Source organism: Gymnogyps californianus, chromosome 5 (genome assembly GCF_018139145.2).
Source record: "Gymnogyps californianus isolate 813 chromosome 5, ASM1813914v2, whole genome shotgun sequence".
Lineage (NCBI taxonomy): Eukaryota > Metazoa > Chordata > Aves > Accipitriformes > Cathartidae > Gymnogyps > Gymnogyps californianus.
Genome location: NC_059475.1, coordinates 52,268,223 through 52,290,351, shown reverse-complemented (window position 1 = coordinate 52,290,351; position 22,129 = coordinate 52,268,223).

Genomic DNA, 22,129 nt, shown 5'->3' with positions numbered 1-22,129 from the left:
GGCATCAGTTTGCTGCTTGACTGAAAGTCAGACTATGCACCCTGAAGGATGTTTGGTTTAGTCTGTTGTTAAAGACCTTCTTTAATGGTGATTCCACTGCTGCCTCAGTGAATCTCTTCTAGTGCATCTCTATCCTGTTTATGGTTTTCCTAATATCTAACCTAAATCTCTCAAATTGTCACTGTTGCAATTACATTCTCGTTCGTTACTTCTCTGCAATTACTTCCTGTCCAATCCATCATGGGCATGGAAATTACTTTATTTCCTTTCTCTGTGCAATAGCCTGGTTGTACTTAAAGGATGCTGTTGTGTCCCAGCTTGGACTTTCCTTTAGTTTAAACAACCCCGGTTCATTCGTTCATTCAGCCTGTACTTGCAGATTGTGATTTCTAGAGAGCTGATCTCTTTTGATCCTCCCATCTGGTTGTTCCAGGTCCTCCTTGGGACATACTGGAGATGTGACCTCACCAGTGCTGAACCAACAAGCAAGAATTACCTCATCTGTTTTTAAGGTTACCCAGTGAGAGATCTCTGCCTTTTGGGTGTGTCAGTGTTTACTGGGGGCCCAGGGATGGGCACGGACCCACATGTCAAGGAGGGACAGCATTTTCCAGTAGTCCAGAAAACATTTCAATGATATATTTACCATCCTATTTTCGGTTCTTCCCATTTTCATTATATCAAGTGTAACAGTAAAGGAAACTTAGCTCTGTTAAGAAACCTCCTCTCTTGTATCTTCCTAATTTAGGATTGCTAAAACACAGCAGCACTAGTGATGATATCACAGCTGTACTAGAAAATTCATTCCAAAATTAACATACTCAAGACTCCACCAAATGAAGCAAACTTATTGTAATGGGTGAGTCATGATAAACTGTAGAAAAAATGGAATTCAGGATATGTAGCAGAAACACCAAAGGTCACATGAGAAAGACACAAAGGTCAGTATGAGAATAATTATAACATCTTAACTTGTGCTTCTTCAGAAAGTAAATAATGTAATTCTAATTGAAAGTGAAATACAATTATCCTTTTGGAGAAAGACAAAACAAACCAAATAGCGAGATGCAAGTATGCAGAAGTACATCATTTGTTACCAATATCCTGAACGTGGCCAAGGCATGTTACACTGGTGAGTGGCTGCAACTTGGCCAATATTGATTTCCAAGTAAATCAAAGGCACCTTTTGATGGGGAAATGTAAAAAGGGGAAAACAAACATCACTGTAAGAGATAGGGGATGGTGTCCCATCAAAAGCGAAGTGGTGTTTGGTGACCAGAAAATTTGGTACTTTGGAAAAAGTAAAGGGGTTTTTAACAATAGCGGAGTGACCTCCAAGTTTCAGGTACTTCTTCCACTTCCCCAGTGCTTGCCAAAGAGGCTGACGAACACTCATCCCTACATTTGTCACTATGTGTTGCAGGAAATGAACGTAACAAAACTCAGTGTAAGACCTTATGGAAAGGGAGGGTGATTTTACTTTAAATAATTTTATTTCCAGTCCCTCACACTCATTCTCTCAGATTGCTCATGTATGCACACACACGCATTTCTCACATGCGTTCACACCCACTCAAGAGCTTTCTTTTGTCTGTGCCTGGGGAGGCAGGGACAAGGGATGCCGAGCCTTGAGCCCTCACCACGTCTCTTGGCTTCCTCTTTTCTGGCAATGACAAACTCCCTTTTGGATAGTCCTTTTATACTCTCTAGGAGTTGAGAAATTGCTGTGGTGTAATACATTGGCCTCAAATCTTGCTCAGTCCTTACTCCAAGGATGTAAAGCAAGGTTGCTCCCCTTTATCTTTGTTTCCCCATTTTAAGATTATAATCCTCTTTCCTGTTGAGACAAAAGGAGGACGATGGCAAAAGACTTGTGGTATATCCTTGCTCCCATCTTGCTGTTACCAAAGTACAAGACTTCTGCTGGTGAACCATCTCTGATGCGGCCTTATCGCAGAGTTGAAGACCAGAGAACTGGTCTTCATAAGAACACACTCCCCAGCATTTATAGCTCAATTTCTGCCAGTCGCATCCTTGGCAATCAACATGGGATATTCTTTTAAACCTTGCTCTTGTTTCTTGTGGTGCTTTGACACACAGGCATTTCTATTCATATGTCAGCTAGATTAATCTTGATATATACTTCACAAACGTCCCCACAGTTGATAGCCTGCAGCCAGGACCTTGCAACTTGAGAGATGTTTCTCCAGATTCCCAGAAGCTCCTAACCCAGCAGAGGCTGCCAGATGGAGAGAGGAACCTGACATGGCCCAAACACACCTCTCATCCCAGTGAGGAGGGGCATCATTGCTGCCACAGCACTCACTGTTGGTCGCGTAGCTGGATGAGATTGGATAAGAAAGGCATACATTTATTTTATTTAGGTAAAGCAAGGGCCAAAAATGTAGGCTGGCAACAGTGAAAGCTGTTACTAAAGAAAAGAGCTATAAGAGAGAAAAATGCAATTCTGTGTTATCAGTGAAGATCTTCCTAAGTTCTTTCACCATTTCCTAGCCCAGGAGATTTGCCTCCTCACCATCCCACCCAGCCCTAGGATGGGTGCATCCTGGGGCTTTCTTAGAGCCACAGCTTTCCCCTCCCTGCTGCTGAGGACACCTGACCCCAGGCGGGCAGGTGAAGAGCCGTCCCTCTCTTCTCTTCCTGCAAGCCTGGCTATTTTGTGTGTTTCCTCCTGACTGCCAGGCTTCTTGTGTTAAGGATACAGTGGTAAAACTTTATAAATTGCAGCCCTTGAAAAAAAAGACATTTTACAATCACTTTATTAGAGTTGCACTATCCATCCTACACTGAGCTCTTCTTAAAGATCAGAAATGATGTGGCTGTTTGTTAGATTAAGCATCCATCTCTGTGTACCTATACAGTTAGTTTTAGGGTGACACTCTCAGCCAGGTCCATCAGAAGGAAAAGGATAATACACTATTAAAGTTGCAATTACTGTATTAGGTCCAAAATATAAATCCATATACCAGCTGTTATAACCTAGCTAAAGAGGGGGTAGGAATCTGGCAAATTATTTTCGTGGAGTTTTATATAGCTACTCATAACAGTGAAATTAAATGAATGCATGTGTATGTGTGTACAGCTAGATTTATAGACTCTCCTTAAAATGTAAGTATTTCAGGTCCTGCCGAAGTAGCGCGGAAACAGAAGCCAGGATTGTTTCCTGGCTGCATAGCTGGCTTCAGCTCTCATGTATTTGGATACACTTGGCAATACTAGAGGGGCTCACCTATGCTTCGCGCAGCCATTTCTTGGGGCAGTTGTGAAAATTTGGGGATTTGAGCCTTGGAGCACCATGAAGCAAGAAGGAAGCTAACACTGCAAAAAGCATTTCCTTTGGCAAGTGCTACCCCCTTCCCCATGCCAGGACCCCTCAGTGAACCAGAGCCTTCAGGGCACCAGGGCTAGCTACAACAAAAAGCCCTGCTTAATATCTGTGGGTTTTTCACTTATTTTCTCTCCGTTAGATATTTTTGGCTAGATCTCTAGCCAGGGCAAGCTAATGTAGCTTTGCTGGTTTGGAGTACCTGAGGATGTAACCCTCAGTCAAAAGAAATGAAGTGCTTTGTTCAGCTGCTAGTATGTTATTCAAGCTGCAGGACAGTGTATACCTAGAAGTATGCACAGTAAGCAAAATAAATTATAAATACGCCAAACTTCATTATCTGGGGTGGTGGAGAGGGAAAGGAGAGATTTTGGCCAGTGTCCAGTGTCCAGTCTGGCCAGGGTCCACAGTGGGGCAGGCGCTGCAGAGGCATTTCTGTCTCTCTGCAGGAATCCAGCGTGGGCTCTGAGGGGCTTGCAAGCTCTGGCTCGGGCACCGTTGCCTCTGTGCCACATGCCACCTGCCAGCGTCATTGCATCTGCACCGACACCCTCTCGGAGGGGGCTGCTACCCTGTGATGGCCCTGCGCACCCCCCCTGTGGGACGTGAGGTCTGCTTGGGCTCAGCGAGACTGGTGGCAGCAAGCCCCGTTCTGAAGGACTTTTCCTTGCTCCTAGTCGGGCGGCCCTGCTGAGTCTGGATGGCTTCACCTCCAGCATTGCCCCGTGCACGACTGATTTACTTTAATATAACGAGTTCTTCTCGCTCCTTCATGTTTCACTTCCTCACTGTGTTCACTCCTCCCAGCCTTGCCTTTCTCTGAGCAGAGCAGCCCCCGCTCCTCCGGACTCCCCGTGCAGGACGGGCAGACCTTCAGGGCTGGCAGAAGTCCTTCCCCATCTGTTCAGGTCCGAATTCCTCTTCGTGTGTCACCCACTACCTGAACGGTACGGACATCCACAGGGGACCCTCCTCAGTGGCTGCAATGGCACAGACGCTTCTCCGAGGAAGAGAAATAACATTTCTGAGTTCATTTACCACAGTCTAGGAATGCATATGATCATCTTTTAGAAGTACTCACCCTGCAGCTGAGTACCCTGTGATTTTTATCTTCTTTAATTAATTTTCAGCTTTCCATCTTACCGCAACAGTTTTGTTACCAGCCTTTGCTTTTCCAGATAAATTCAGCCTATTTCTGGGTTTTGAAGTCGTCTAGGTCTTTCTGCATGATATTCTGACCCTTTGCTGCGCTGGCAATACTTCCTAAATTTGTGACATCAGAACATTTTATTAATAGAACTATATATTTAAATATTATATATTAATATAACTTCCTTTTTTGTAAATGCCTCTGACGAAGTTATTGTATGAGAGCAGTCCATGGGCATTACTTTCAGCGCTTCCCTGTGCAGAAACCTCTCTCAGCACAGTCCTTCCTTCTTCAGTAAAGCCTGCGGTCCTGTTGCACTGGCCAGATCACTGCCTGCTGCATGGTTGCACATGCTGATTTAAATGGTAATTATTTCCCACAAAACACTATTGCAAATGCTTTGCCAAAGTCCAGATAGTCACAATTTTTTTCTTTTCTTTCTCCAGAAGAATATATTATTCGGTAAGCTCAGGCTACATTTTATCCCATTTACTTTCATGTCCTCAACTTTTATTTTATTCAGAAATTGTCCTAACAAATTGCACAGAACTGATCTCAGGCAAGAGGACATGTAATTGTCCAGATTACTTTTTATTTTCTTTCTGTAGGTGCTACCAGTGCTGTTATCCAGGGAGCCAGTGCCCCTTGACAGTGTCATTTGGTGTCCTGGTTACTGTGCTGCATCGCTCAGAATTGGGGAGGGACATCACCTCCTCTTGTTCCCTCCTCCCCCGCCTGAACAGATTACCTTACACTTCCAGGTAAGGACCTTCTTTCCTATTGTCTGTCCAGCTTTCTGCCATTAAATTCAGTATTGCTGTCATTACAGAAAACCAAAGTAAAGTACTCATTTAGATTTGGAACCATACTTGAATTACCTTTAATCTTCACATCATTCGCATTTCAGAGCAGTTCCATTTTTTCCTTGTTCTCCTTTTATTTATATAGCTGAGGAGCCATTTGTTATTTTAATTTCCTTTGCAATGCTTCACTTTCAACAGTTTCCACTGTATTTCTACACTCTCTGACCTCCAAGTCAGTTTTCATTGCTGATCTGTCTCTTTTTCCATTTCTTGTAAGTGCTTTGATTACTTAGACTTCAAGTGATTAACTTTGCTTTGTTATAAAAGGGACATGGGGTCTTGTGGCAAGAGGCACGTCCCTCACTTTGGGTTGTGTGACCTGGTGAGGGGCTGAAGTTGTCCCCGTCTTTCCATCGTGGTGGCATTGGGAACGGGGTCATTCTCACTGCCTGGAGGAGGGACAGGGAAAATCCAGAGCTCTGTAGTGTCTCAGAGATTTTTGCCAGGATATATATAGGACAATCTTTATATTTCAGGACGGCTCTGGCAATCTGGGATGTCTGATCTCCCTATGAGTAACAGCCATTTTGAAGTGATTATTCATCCTGTTAGATCTGAAGCATTTCACTAGAAGTTGTTGTTTTTTTCCCCCAACTTATTTGAAGGTTTCTTTGATCTAAATGTCAAGCCCTTCCTAAATTGAAGTCCTTGAGTTATTTGGTCAACTTATTTTCACTAGTTGTTTCCTGGTAGTTAGTTCAATAAATAGTAACAGGTCTATTTTTGTTTATTCTTTGATTTAATTTTAACCGAGCCAGCCCATGCCCGCTCACTGCAAAATTCTTGTCTATGATTAGCTCTTCTGTGATGCATTCCCTGCTCACCAAAACCAGGTCTTAAGTGCTGCTATGCCTGTTGATTCAGTGGCTCTTCGATGAAGAAATCTGAGTGTCCTGATCCACGAGTATTTGGGCCGTAATATTGCTGGCAGTGTTTGTTCTGCAATTGAGGCATGGGACGTGATATTTCTGTGAGAGCATTACAGAGAACGATGACCTTTCCTGATGCTGTTCCTGGGGGTCGTTAGAGATGCAGTAGAACCAACCTTTATCGTCCTTCCTCAGACTTATTTTAGCCTGAACAGATTGCCTCCCATCCATGCTGCCTTTTCTCTTTACGAACACTGCATCATGGCACTACGATGTTAATCTGCCATGATAATCTCTATTTCCATGTTTCCTGAATAGCATGTACCTTCCAAGGATTTGTGAAACACAAGCAGATCAAGTCATTTTTAGGATAGCGTTTTCCTTAGGCCTTTCAAGTCCTTTAATCTGCACTAGTAAAGACTAAGTAGCCCTTTCTCTAACTTTTCTTAACCTTATCTTCTGCCTTAGGCTGACAGGGAGTAGAGGCACATACTTTCATCTGTATGCTGAATCATGCAGAGTTTCAGTTACAGCCTTTCTTTTTCTTCTTGCACTGAGGTTTACTGTGAGATCTCAACAAATATAACGATGCTAACCATTTTTTCTCTTTCTTGCTCTCCCTCTCTTTTTTTGAAGCTTGGTTTCCAGATTAAAAAAAATAAATAAATAAAAGGCAGTAAAGTCTTCCCTTGGAAACCTGTTTGCCTTGTATGAGGAACAGGTATTTCAGGGTCTTTACTGGGAATATCTGAGCTATACAAATACTATACTGTACCAGCCCTCTGGAGGAAAGGAGTGCTTTTAGCACGTTTACCACATATCATCCCTGCCTGAGGCATGCCAGAGACACCAGCCTCCTTGGTTTTTCCTCATCCTTTATTGTGTACTCCACTATCCATCTATTATGAGTCACTCATAAACCTAACCTAATCATGACAAATATGTGCAGAACTAATTTGCAGTTCATAAGATGAACTGAAGTGGATTCAATAATGAAGGCAGTGATGCCACTAACTTGTTTTGATTTGTATGTGTTTAGACACATTTTGAAGTCAACAGGGAAGTATATATAACTTGCTGAGCTCAAATATTTCCTGGTTATTATCTTCCCTTTTCTAATAATCAAATTCATTTGCAAGTAACCACAACCAAGCAACCCAATAACAAAAGATTTATACCAAGTTGGCAGTTGAAACAGTCATTTGATTTCCAATGGGTGTCTGTTGCCAGGTAGATCCTCAACAGTGTTTCTCATCTTCAGATCTACCTATTTACGCAATCTTTATGATTTACCATGTCACAGAGAAGAATCCATTACAGTTTCTGCAAGTAAGCTAGATGCTACATTAGATAACCAAGTTTCCTAGAGCTATTAGCCATATATATTCCGGATAAATTGTTTTCCTCGTGTTATGAAGTCAAAGTAAACCTGCTAAAACAATAACACTATATATCAATATCCTAAATTTCCTATTAAGTTCCATTTGCCTGCAGCTCCTCCAGCTGGGGGGAGACCGGGTCGAACAGCTCAAGGAAGTAACGTTTGTAACATCCTAATGCAAAACAGTGCAGGGCCGTATTGTGAAAGCGAAGCTCGTGTGTCATGAAGAAAGTAATGTTTTATTGAATCAAGAACTTGATGTCAATCGTGCTTTTCAGTTGCGGAAGCCTGTTGTTTATTGCAGCAGCATATTTTGTGAAAGTTCCTTCCTGATTTACGATGATTCACATTGATAGACTTCTACTCTGTGACACTGCCATCACAAACGATAATTTATAACAGCTTCAGCTCTGCTCTTTCAGTGCTGGTTTTCAAGGACTAGAGCCAAGATCTATTCACCAGAAGTAAATCTGGGGGGAAGTTCACTTACTATGAATATTAATTAATGTTTATATACTATGGTTTATTTTGTTAAGCAGTGATTTAATTCAGAACATTCAAAATGGTGCTGTATGGGTGAAAAGAATCAGCAGCCATATGCTCAATTCATTTCAGAGATAAACCTGGTTCCATTCATTTTCTTTTATGGTGAAACCTGAAAACAAGCTTTAGTAAACGTGGCAGAATGGAGAGTGCATAAGCCAGTGACAAGTGGTGCTTCCCTGTTCTCTGTAATTATGCAATAAAGAGAAGATGTTCAGCTTCACCTCAAAGTCCTTCTCCTGCATTGCTCTTCCTATGCAATGGAGTGAACCTCTTCACTTTGCTACTTTCTTTTTATTCAGACTAATAATCTCCTTGCGGAGATACTAGTGGAAGTGATTGAGACTAAGGGGTATAGCATCATCTTGACGCTGAAGAGCATCCATGGAAGCTGAGTGCATGCCTCCCCAGCAGAATGAGAGAATACACAGCAGAACCATGTTTTTATTTGTCTGTAAGAAAAACAGGAATGGCCAAATCATTACAGGTCGCTAGCATGCTTGTATTTTTCATGTTATAGCATATAAAAGTATTCTCTTGTTTTATATTTTGTTACTACAAAGCCTGTGCTCTTGTTTGTAATCCCTGAAAAACTTTTGGTTTATGAGGTTATGCTCTCAAAAGCACTCACATCAATTCATGATATGAGTAACAACCCCATTGGTGGAGTAGTAGCCCCAACAAGTCTCTTTTCTGGCACCAGCTCTTCCCTCCCTGAAAGTATAACCCCAAAGGCCAGTACTCCTCATTGAAGTGGGCTGAGTGCGAGTGGGTGATGCTGCTACCGCCCTGCACCAGCTGCCTGTGCCACCTTTGCAGCTGAGTTGCGCTCCCCAAACAATGGAGCTGGTGCTTTCCTAGCATTCAGTACGGAGTGGTGTGGCAATGCTGCTCTATAGCCTCCCTCTCTGCTCCTGGTCTCTCATATACCACTAGGTGTGGCTGGCTCTCCCTTTCCTCACGCTGCTCCACAGAGCCGCCTCCTCACTGGATCAGCACAAAAATTCTGCGCTCACACAACACAAACAGGCTTTCAGTCTAGCCACTGTCCTCCTTCACAAGCCAACCCCAAGTACAGCTGTCTGTCCAGCACCAGACAGGGTTTCCCCAGGCATGCCAGTCAGCAGAGCCTGGTGGGTCCAGGTCTTCTTCATATGAGGGTGAAGCAGCTGCAGTCCCTGATAGGCGGTGACCACTGTGCCGGGATGCCTTTCTTCCCACCAGCCCGCGTGCAGAGCACAGCCCCTCCTCAGCCACCCCTTTACAACTGGCTTTTCAAAGGGCCTCTTGCTCACTGCTGCTCTGTGAAGCTGGTGTTGCTGGCTGCCCTCACCCAGCAGGCAAACTAGCCTAGTGAGACCTTGCCTTGCAATTTCCATGCATGGTATATGTTAGATAAGCCTTAAATAGATTGCACCTACTTCAGTAAGTAGCTCGAAAGTTTAGCATACCACAGCAATGAAGAAAACCCCTTATTCCATTAAATTAGATGTAAGACATTATGTGAGCTGCATTCCTCCTTCATCTACACCCAGATTTCCTCACTGAAGTCAATTGGAGCTGCACCTTTAGGATTAAGAAAATAATTTGACCCAGTTAGGTGTCACAGAACAGACTTCAGTGGATTGCACAGACTGAAGAGAGAGCAGAACGTTGCCCATGGTATTTACTATCATGTTTGTTTTGGGAGCTAAATCATTCCTCCTAATTCTACTAGCAGTGTAATACGCTGTCTCAGTAATGGAAAGCATATGAAAGCAAGCAGATGGTGAAAGCAGAAAAAAAACCCCAGAACGTCCTGATAATGTAGTAAGCAAGTTCATTTTTTTGGCATTAGGCTTTCATAACCAAGGCATAGTGATAACAAGTACAGACACATTCTTAGAGCACAGTTCATCAAAAAATATAGCCAGTTTCATTGCAGGGCAATGGAAGATTACTTTTTGAGACCTCTACATAGATAAAAGCTAGATGTGAATGTTGTTGAATTAGACCCATCATTTATTATTGCTAGAAGATGAGTGACAGAACAGGTACTGGTCAGAATGATTCCATCACAGCTCCTGTGATCTCTCATATCGTTACAAATGTAGAGTCTTTCACCCATTGATTTGCAAATATGCAGCAATCCTGCATTCCAGAAATACCACAGACACTTTGATATAGGTTGTTATCACAGTGGGCAGTACTGGAAATTCAAAATATTTTATTTTGCTTTATAAGTATGCAGCCTCCAGTTTGAAATTTTGAAGTTCAAGGTTGTTGCTTCTTGGATATTTGTGTGTGGGTGTGTGTATCTGCAGTAAGTGAAGCTCCAAGCCTGACTCTGGCAGCCCCTTGCTTCTCCCGCCCACATGCCCCAGCCTTCCAGAGCGGAAGGCAGAACAGCCTCAGTGGGAAACACTCCCATTTGTTTAGCAAGTCTGAGAAAACTGAGACAACCTTGACTGGCTGGCTGAGCAAAAGGCCCTGGAATGTGGTTTCTGGGGAGGACACTACCCAGCCTGATGACCTCCAAACTACATTTTTAAGTCTCTCAGGACAAAACATGGGCAGAAACAAGGCCAGATTCACCATTTATCATTTTAAGATTCTTCAAAGAAGGGATAAATTAATCTTTGTTATAATTTTCATTTGAAGCAATGAAGCCACATCTTCCTGTAGCTGCAACATGGACTTTCCTTCAGCTTCCAGGAGTTGCGGTTTCAGATAGAGCAAGGGAGGAGGAGACACGAAAGACACTGCTGCAGTCGTGAGAGCAAATGCCAGCGTACGATCGAGGGAGTAACCCCAGATCTGAGCATGTCGATCTCTTCTGCGGGGAAAAGGGGTGAGGAGAGACAGCCCCATTTCTCATTAAAGCATATAATTGGTTACAATGCTCTTCTTTCACCATGTAGTAACACAGCATACTAAGTAATGCAAGGGTTTGGTTTTTTTAAAATATTTCATATGCATCTGGTTCATTCCTGACTTGAAGAAACAAAGGCAAAAGAGTATTTTTGATTGCTTGATCCCTCTGAGGACCCTGTGCTTGCTGCTTCCTGAGGAAAGTTGTCTCCCTTTACATTTTTTAGTAATGGCTTGCTGATTTAACCTCCCAGGAGATAATGTTTTTTCTTCTGGATTGCTTTTAGTATCTCTGGGAGGTGGCGGGTGGCATCATTCAGATTTCTTTGATGTCCCTGTGTCCTCTTCGTTTCATTACCTGGGCAGGACTCGGAGCAGGGAGGAAATGGGATCAACGTCACTTCCCCAGGTCCCAGCTGTTTTCCCGCTCCTCTGCCTGTGCCACCATCTTGTCCTGATGCCACCTCCCCTTTCCAGGTCTTGGGGACATGGTAAAGCAGCCAGGTGACCCGGGGCCACATTTGCTGCTGGGGCCACATGCCTTTGGCAGCCTGAGCTGGGGCAAAGCCTGAGCGTTCCTTCCAGCAGAGCCTTGGGCAGGGACCGACCTGGGGACAGGCCCCAAAACGCCCAGCTCAGACCCACAAGCCGGGCAGGGAGCGGGGCAGTGACGGGCTCAGCTGAGCTGCTGGCTGAAATGGCTGGCGGGTCACTGGTGGCGGGGCACGTCAGCGTATTGCTTTTCTCTGCTGTGTTGCCTTTCTGTAATCCATTAATTTCTTTTAGGGCAAGAGCCTGAGGTCCCTCCTGCAGGGAAATAAGACCTTGATCCCAAATTGTTTAGACTGAGGTCAGCAGGCCTGTTTTCAAAGCAAAGCCCTGCTCTCTGTGAGTAAATCTCCCTCTTAATTTTTGCTTGACAATCCCACAGCAAATGGCTTTAAATCCAGTGTCTGTATGTGACTGCTCTTTTTAGTGTGTTTCCTGTAATGAGCCATAACATACGTGTTGTGTCTTTACACACCTCGGAACAATGCTATGCAAGCATTAGGAGATTTTTCTAACAACTAGTGAATGTGCTGCTTTTCACAGCTCACCCAAGCACTGCTGGCTGATAAGCCTGGCAGCCGAGGGACATTATCTGTATTTCTAGGATCAGAGGAAGAGCGGAAAAAAGGTGGGAGGCGTATCTGAATATTTTAAACAGCTAATTCTGATGAAAACAAGTCGTACAGATGGGGAGGCCTGAGGAGGTGTGTTTGTAGACCCGTAACACTGTCCAGAGAAGAAAGTTCAGTGAGAAGTGCAGAGACCTGAACTCTTTGCTCCTTCCTGTCTCTTGTGCATCCTTGAGTGATTTGTCCAGTTTCTCCCTCTGGCAAGCGCAATGCCAGTATATCCGTAGCGATACTCAGACATTTTAATTCACAGTAAGCAAATTAAATCCACAGCAGCACTGTGTGTGCCTCGCATGTGTGTATAACAGTGCAGGAGTACTATTTGTCCCAGTGGTGTCCTGTCTCCGTTAGGGGAGTGAAGTGCGGTACACGCATGCTGAAGAGCCGTCACTCACCACAGCCCGAGCAGCACCTCCAGAGCTGGGCAGCTGGGGTGCTCTCCCTGAGTCTGACTGCCCCCACGCTCCTCAACTACCCCTGCTAGAAACGACCTAGCCCTGGCGCTCAGAAAACATCTTTCTGAAGAATAAGATTTTTGCTGTGTTTCTGATTTTCACCTGAAGCAACCCAGCCTGCACTAGCTAACAGGCATTTTTTCAGAAGGATCTTTAGGCCGAGTCCCTCATATTTCAGTAACAGAGCTGCACTGTTATTCAATGCATTGCATTTTCCAGAAATAGACATTTCCAGGAAAATATAGCTGGATGTTTTTGCCCAGTGGTGCTTCTTCCGTCTTTGGTTACAATCACAAGCAAAAGTTCTTGCTGTAGTCCATCCTCCTGGCGAGGATGAGCCCCTGAGACCCAGTGTTCTCACAGGAGGAACAAGAGGGGAAGCAATGCCCGGTGGTGGAGGACTGCATAGCTGGAAAGCGTGCTTGCTGGGCAAAATATCATGTGCATCTTTGTTGAAAGATCATCTAAAAGTCCAATTCCAGCTTCGGCAGGCACACAGCAGTCCCCATGATTTACACCAAACCCCCGACCATGCCTGATGCTAGCACCAACTCCACAGCCCTGCCCTGCTCCCAGCTGGACCATGTTACTCCGTGCAGAGATTTTTGTCTGCACTGAAGTCAGGAAATTCCCAGTTATAGTTCCCACAACAACCATAAACCCAGGTATTCTGAACGAATACTGTAAATTAAAACTCTGAAGTTAACTCCACAAGTGTTTCTTAGCGGGTGCATGAGGGGCCCCACTGTACAGCGGGTTGGGAGGTGCTGCCTGCAACCTCCAAGCCTGCCCCTGCAAAACCTGAGCACAGCTGAAGGAGGGGTTTGGGGGTAAAACCTTTCAGCAGCTGATGCCAGGCATCGGATGTTCTGGGGTAGCTGTGGAGTTTCTGGTGACCTGAGGCTATAATCCTGGTATTGGAGAAGGTGGTGACCCATGCTGTATGTCAGAGCCACTGAGCAGCAGATGTTTGCTGAACTCTGTAGCAATGCCGGCTAACCGGCATCCTCACACAACGCTGTATCTTCTGCTCTATTTACTGCACTTAAGTGGCCTTCATCGCTTTGGTAGCTGAGGGCTTCACACTTGTTAACGTGCTTACCTGCGCAGCGGCTCTGTGAAGTAGGGAAGAACTGTTATCCCCATTTCACAGGGAGGGACTGAACCAGCAAAGAGGCCAAACATCCACCCCAAGGTCTCGGAGATTCTGCAGCAGAGTCCGGGCCTCCCAAGTCTGAGGGTCATAACCTCATTTTCCAGTAGTGACAGAATAGGATACAGAACCAAAATTTCATGGGTAAATAAGTGCCAGCACCTGCTGGCTGGAATCCACAGGCTGTGACCTCCCATCTCCACCAGCATTCGTATTTTCTTCTGTTATTTCAAATATTTTATCACAGCATTATCTTGTCTAGCCTAAACAATGGTCCCACTTGCTCTTGAGAGTTGTAGTCCGTGGGGGAAAACGTTGACAGATTTTATTATTCCCTTTGGGTCCAGACACAGAGGGGTGGATGCACAGAGCTGGGACCCCTCCACCCCTCTGCCAGCCCCAGGCTGCGCTCTCTGCATGCAGCTGCACAGTGTGAGAGCCACGACCAGCTGCACAGTCCCTTCCCACCTGCGCCAGGGCTGTGCTCCTTCCCCCAGCACAGGGACACAGCTATCTCTGTAGCATGGAGGAGCTGTGTGGCCTCGGTGGCATCACTCTAGATAGATATTAATCAAAGACAAGAGAAAAAACTGGCCCCATGTTCCAAGCTGACCCACTGTAGAGAAAGATCCAAGCTGTGATGCTCCTGCCTCTGGATATGCCGTCTCTTAAAGCAGGCAGTGGTTCAGATCTCTGGCTCCGTTTCAGTCCTGTCCCTTTACAAAAACTCAGGTGTTACTGAAAGAACTATCCATGTCTGCTTTGGCACGTGAAGAATGCGTCACTTGCCTCATTGCCTTAAAAGCAATAAATCTCTCTTTATCTTGATGGTCACTTAGTAATGAAAACCAGTAGCCACATCAGTTATCTGAAAGAGGCTAAATGACAACTTGCTCCACACTCTATACAAATCAGCCAGATAGCTTCAAAGCCCTTATCGGTTCCACGTGGCTGGATACATCCAGAGTGGCCGAAACAGGCCAGCATACAGCGCTTTGTCATCCTGGCACCTCCTACCCCTCCTGCTGCCAGCCGAACAAGGACACAGGGGGATTTCTGAGTTTTCACTGTGATTAAACACACCATCCTCTAACAGTTTATGAACAAACAGCAACTGTATTTAATCATTCCTTAAAATTTGGTAAATGTCCCACCCAGCTATCTCAAAGCATTTCACAAACCTGGTCCTTCTCTTGACTCAGGTATTCATTGCAGTGGGTAAGACCCTTTCATAGGGATTTGCTTGTGTTTTCCATTTCCACTTGCAAATTGGGAAGAAGGCTATTCGGCCACCTTTGCAAAGGGCTTTGGGAACTCTGCAAGGAGAGTGCTATTTAGGTATCAGATATCTGTAGCAGCATGTCACATCGAATTCAGCTGGGGAATGGCTGGCTCTGTTGTTGCAGCACTCACTGAGGACTCAACTCCCAGATGTATGAAGACTCCACGTGTGACTTTTAGTCTTTTTGCACTTTGATGCCTCACCTGTAAAATGGAGACAGTAATGTTTCTTTGATTGCATGAATGTTGAGAAGTAGTACATTAATGGTACTGAGACCATCACCATGCAAATACCCGCAACGGATAATTTGCAATAGCTGCAGACACAGCATTCATTTGCATTTGTATTCAATGAACTATTGGAGGAACCAGACTGTTAACACCCCGATTGGAGGGGGAATTGCCTGGACACCCAGACATCCAGGTGTCGCTGAACTTCATGGGGTGTGGTGTCCAAACCTGGGCTTGAATGTAGATTGCACAGCTAATCGCTACCTAATTTATAATAGCCTGAACCTCAACATGAACTCCAACCACTGACTTACTTATTAGAAATCTGAATCTGGATTCGGCTGCCCATTTTGTAGCTTGGGTCTATGTCTCGAAATTACCCCGTTGTCTGCTTCTATCTACTCTGAAGCTGGAGATTTATTTCTACAGGAGGCAGGGAAACATATTATGCTGCCAAACTACTTCCAGTCTTTTCCAGAATTACAAGTCAGGGGATGGTGGGTAAGTCTTGTGATTTCCATCCTACAATCTAAACCAGATGGGCTACCCTTGCAGCATAAACATTTAAGCAAGAAAAGCAAAAAATTGGCAGAAAAAGTTCTGTTTTCTGATTAACTGCATTATTATGACTTACATTATTTAATGAGATGCACATAAAACTAGTTTACAAGATAACTTGATCACTGTCTTTGATTCATCCCAGTAAAATGTGGAAGTTTTGTTTTCTCAGGGACAAGGAGGTGACCATAGAATAATATAGAAGTTGTGCTTATTAGAAGCAGAAAGCTCTCAGACTGCAGCAGGAAAGACTCTCTCAGTAAAGCTCATGTTAAATTAATCCAAATATACGAACAACTAAATGTGATCCAGCAAAGCCATGTTACTAATATCAGCCTAGATGAGATTAATAGAACAGAGCACAAACTTTGGCAAGTGAGAAAGAGGGATATTATGAGGAAATCTGTCGCCAGGGTTCTCTATCCCTCTCAAGGCATAACAGCCAAAAGGCTCTTGTCCTCTCGCTGTACAACACTCCAAGTCTTACTGCTTGTATCAGGTACCTGTAAGGTTTCCTTGTTTACTTTCACTTCCTTCATTTTGATACAGCTATCAGGGTTTTTTTAAATGCCTAAGAAGTATTGAATGTGTAGCTGGCATATTGGACAAATAGGTTGGTAGGAAAAATCTCTCTCCTGTCCCTTTACTCTTTACACACATGAAACACAAGACAGTATCAGAAGCAGAGAAAAAAAAGAGACCCAATGAATCAGATGCCATTCATCTCAGAACGTAAAAGCCAGTGAAACAACCAAGATGCTGGAAAAAAGATCTGCCATAATTAAAATGGCTGACCGGTGAGTGCCCTGATGAAGGCCAGTGTATAATCTGTCGGGAGCCTTGCTAAAAACATTGCTGGAATGAGCCAGTTCTACATAACTGGCAAATGCAAAGCCAGATGAAGTTACACGGGAATTTCAAAACGCAGGCTTGCAGGACGAACAATTAGCCTCAGCAGCACACAGCAAGTTAGCACAACACCAGAGCAGACCCAAAGCTGCTCCTCCACAGCCCTGGGCAATGGCAGAGCTAAAATTGCTATCACCTGCCCAAGCCGAGTCTTGGGAAGCTACCAGGCACAGCCGTCACGCCAGGTGCAGCCCCAAGTTTTGACAAATCCCAAAGTAACGGAGATTAAGAGATTAATGGTCTGATTTTCACTCTTTTGGCTTTATGCTTGTGCCGTTCTACCCAGGTCTGAGGCATCGTGGCAGCCCAAAGCTTCTGTGGTGGATTTGGGGATGGGGCAGCCGGATTTGCTGAGCTGGCAAAGAGCTCCATGAGATCTGTCGGGGCAGCTGCAGAAGCCACTCACAGCAGCGTGGTAGCACTTTCTGACTGCTCCTCAGCCACAAAGAACTGGGATGCTCTACATTTTTAATCCATTTCTATGCTAAATAAAGTAGATTTTCTCGAACCACCTGAAAAAGTGACCTGGACCTTTTGCTGTGCTGTCATACAGGGCGTGATGGTGGCTCAGCAGTGTCACTTCAGAGGGGGAGCAGAACTACACCAGGGAGCAAAATCTTTAAACCCCCCAAGTGAGATGCAGGAAAGCACATCTGCCTGTGCTCGGCAGCATGGCGGGAGGGCAGCACGGAGGGGCAGCCTGAGAAGGACGGGAAGAAGTGGGAGAACCAGGGAGAGGGAGAGGGGGAAAAGGCCTGGGGAGCAGATGCTGATGCAAATGAGGAGGCGGAGTGAGCATCCCTTTGCCCCAGGCTAGAACGAGAATAGCCAGAAAAACTGAGTGAATCTTACTGGCGTCGTTGCAACCAAAGTAACACCTGTAACTACCGTGTAAATTCCAGGATGTTTAATCAAAGAATTGAAAAGAAAAGGAAAACTAGTTTTACAAAACATCGCAGACTACCATGCTTCCCAGTGATCCCCTCAGACAGACAGGTAGGACTGAGTTTGGCATTACCAGAACAGCTTCATAAATGTTTTCTAGTAGTTATTATTATTCTAAAATCTGCCTCTGAATAGTCATCAGTCTTTCTTCCACTGGCAATAAAGCATATGCCGTCTTGGATCCCAGTTGCATGAGGTTAACACATAACCACCTTATTTTTTGCTTTCAGTCTTTCAGCATTTCTGCCACTGAAGATCCTTTTCTACGGCTTCAAGTCGAAAAATCTTTGTGGCAGATTTGGCATTGTCTGTAATAATTTATGAATGCGATGTGTTGACATGTTTACTGTGTGCATACATTGAACTACTTCAATAGCTGGATTGTCAAGATGTGTACCCAGGAGAGAGAAGATGGATCTAGGCATACATTTTTGAGGAAACACTTGGGAAACAAAGCAAGCGCCCATCACTGTGATGTTTTGGCTGGGCCCCTCCTAGGCTCGCTGGAGAGATGTCCCTGGGAGGAATGTGGGCGCCTGGAAAGCAAGACATGAAACACCCCAGAGAATTTACAGAGGACCATTTAAACAGAGGTTTTTGAGAGCAAGACTCCAAAAGCGGTCAAAAGTGCTCAGATCTGTAGATATTTAATTTAGTAGATGTTGGCAATACTACAAGATAAAGTGGATGTGAAATATTTTTTAACCCACATGCTTTATTTCAATGGTTAAATGGCTCTTCTGTTTTAAAAATGTTGTTTGGGTCATGCAGGAAGGCTGACGGTCTCTGTTCTTGCATACATGTGTGAGCTTGGAGAATGCATCGGGTACATAGGCTGGAGCTTGCTGTAAGTGTGCGAGAATCAGATTATCCCATCCATGGAAAGGTAAAAGCTCAAGGCCTGGCATAAGCAGAGGGTAAGTCAGAAAGACTACTGACAGCCAGAGGTACAGCAGTAACCATAACAACACCATCATCTTTCTTGTAAGTCCTCGCACGTAATTCTACTAATGACTTTTATTAAACATTTAAGCCTTAGCATTCAAGTGATTCATATTTGTTACAAAAAACTGTCCTATTAACACACAGTACAAGCCGAAACAAAGTTAATGAGCCCTAATACTTGCAGGATAATTCAAAGTTTAAGGGTGATATTAACAAAAATAAAATAAAGAAGAGTGGAAAAAATCCAGTTTCATTGTCCACCAGAGAACCTAAGTTTTATCCTTTTGGTTCATAAAATCAAAGCTATTGCTCAAGTGACTCTTACACTGTTATTAAAGCAGTACAAGAACACATATATGTGCATAATTAAGTACCCCTTTGTGACCATAAAAGGTCTGTCTGGCTGTCCATGGGGAATGCGAGTGGGATTTGATTCATAAGCATGAAAGAGGGAATGTCATTACCGTAATCCCCCTGTATTTCACTACTTTGTCTGGGGCTCAGCCTTACGTGGTGGAGTGGTTGGGTGTACAGCACTGGAAACAGGAGTGTCTCGGTGCAAGGTCTGGGCCGTATGCCCTGTACATCTGAGAGGCAATAGTAAATTGACCTGCAACTTCATAGGTGAGTATTTGTCCTATGAAAATCTCAAGTATAACTCAAGTCAGGCATGCAAAAAACTGAGGCACTAGGTACATTAGGTATGTCTGAAAAGTTAGATGAATATTTTTTTATTTGCCTTCTGGTTTTGCACTGTCAGATACGAATGGCAAATGGGTAACTGGAAAAAAGTCACTGACATCTTCCTGCCCTTGAAAACACATGATCTGGCTTAAAGCACTGGCATTTTTATCTTTGTGTTCAAATGAAGAGACTAAACATATTCAAGAAGCAAAAAGGGTAAACAGCACAGCTATAAAATGCCGTTTTGGAAGTGACGAGTCAGCAGTTGTACGGTGACCAATTTCCTGCCACAGTTACGTTCATTTTCATGTGGCTCCCATTACCCACAATACCTGACCCGGGAGCTCCCCAGCCTTCCTAGTCTCGATAAACAATTTGGGGAGTGAAAAGAGGGAATGGGTAACAACATAACACAACGGAGTTGTGGAGCAGGGCATGTACGGGAGCACTGTGCCTATCTCCTGCAACACCTCCTAACTCTGCTCCTTGGTAAATAATCACATGGTGCTACAGCAAGTCCTTGAAGAGACATGAGGGGTTTTATAGCAGGACCTGCAGCTACTTTGTAGATGCAGTCGAGCTCCTTTTGAGTTGTCTTCCCCACGGGACTGGAGTCGTTCCCAAGAGGGATCCCTGTGGCAAAGTGCCTCTCATCTGTCTGTCCCCGGAGCAAGCACCGCGTTGTGCCGGCAGCAGAGAGGAGGCGGCAGGGACATTTTTTCTTGAGGTAGAAGAGCCGCCTGTGCCCTGGGGCTGCTCTGGGGCCTGTAAGCTCTTGGGCTGAGAGGCCAGAAATAACCCGGGAGCTGCCAGCTGGAGAGCCCAGATTTACAGACTCTCCAAGAAAACAAGGCTTAATGAAAAACTTGAAGGAGAATTAGACAAAATGGACTGATGTGGACATGGGAAAACATTCTAAAGGATAAATCATAAATTCTCCCCTGTTTGGAGAGAGGTAAGAATTTAATCTCCATTAATTTCATCTGGCAGATACAGATAACAAAGCAGCCCTCTACACGGGAGAGTTAACAGTGCTAAGATTGATACGGAGAGACAAGATGCACTTGGAGACGTAGGAAAAATGCATCTCTGAGAAAGTTTCCACTATTAATATTTTTCCCTTGCAAATGTGGGTCTTCTAAAACACTCTTTTCTTTAGGAAGGATCTAAATGAAGAGGAGGTGGGAAGTAGAGCTACAAAGCCTGTAAGAAAGCCTCAAATACATGAGTGGGAGGAAGGAGGAAGAAATGAAAGAATAATGAAGCTTGCATCACTGGGAGCAAACAACAGAAGAAGGGAAATGCACGTACTTGTGGCTAAATTTTGCAGGAACTTAGGCTGAGGTTTAAAACTGCTGTGGTTAGCATAGATACAGGCACAGAGTAATTCAGATGACCTGATCAAAGGACAAAGAAACGCTGCTACTGATTTCATTAGGAAAATTACCTGGCTTAGAGTTAATGGGTAAGCACAGGAAAAAATACCTTCTTTATAACGTTGATATGGAGTAGCCCTGCAAAGGCTAATCGGCACCTGTAGTGTCTATGATGATTTTGCGATTTGGGGATTCCTTCAATGGGGCCAGGATTTTGCCCTTCGTGGAGACTCCTGTTGGCATCTGTGGGATTTCCTTATGTGGTGATGTTGCAAACAGATATTTATATTTTTAAAAAAAATTAATAGATGTCTTGTTATTAACATGGTGCCTGGGGTTCCCAGCTCTAGCTGCATCAATAGCTGAGCCCAAATGCTCAGCTACTCTTGGGGTGTTTTCATTAAAACTGAATCAGGTGTTTCTACTTCGAGAGCATCTCCAGTGGCCCCCACGCCAATGGCTACCCGTCTGAACTAGGAAACAAGCCTGGAAAATGATCCCGGGGTTGCGTTTATTCCACGCCTTCTGATTTTTTGTCAGTGCTTTGCTGCAAGGGCACTGTTAGGCGTTCCGCGAGCAGGGCTGATCTCTCCTGCTGCATTCTTAGGCGTATTGCAGAGCAGTCAGTAGAAAACTTTGAACGGAACCGAACGAGGGACCTGTGTGTCTTACGCAGGAATCCTGTGGGACGGGAACGCCTCCGTCTCCATGTCACGAAAACCACCTATAAAAGGAAAACTGTAACTTTGCTCAGGAAACCCCAGGGGTTTATATTCACTTTGGAATAAACTGAGCCTGTTCATCCACCGACGATGCGAGCATCAGGGAATCAACAGGAGGTTGTGGCCATCTGCACATACGAGCAGTGCCCAGGGACATAGCTAGGACCAAGGTGGGGGCAGGGAGAAGTTTCATGCCAGCAATTTTTACGAATGAAAGGACCGAGCTGCTACTTCAACCTATGCTGCCTTTTCAAAACCCATCCTGAGACAGCAAGAAAAAAGGGCAGAGGAAAGACATTTCCATTACCTTCTACCAGTAAAGCTGTATTTGATACAGATACAGAAAAACATTCCTTTTTGTTTTCAAACCTTATCATCAAAATTCAGAGTTGCTATTTTTTGTATACTGTTGACCTCTGAAGGCTGCAATATGCTGGTGCAGAATCTGGGTTTCTTTGTGTCACTTCCACACCAAAGCGCATTGGGGCTGGGGTTGGGAGCCCTGTACAGCTAGGTAGCGGAGTTTGGGTAGCCAAGAAAAAGGGTTGGGAGAACACAGCTCTCGTTCTGCCCTCTGTCCAGACTCAGTGTCAAGGAAAGGTTGTATCCCTTGGGGAAAAAATCTTATCCCATCCCGAACCAGTCATTCCCACATGATGGCAAAATAAATCTAAAGGGATAAAGCTAGAC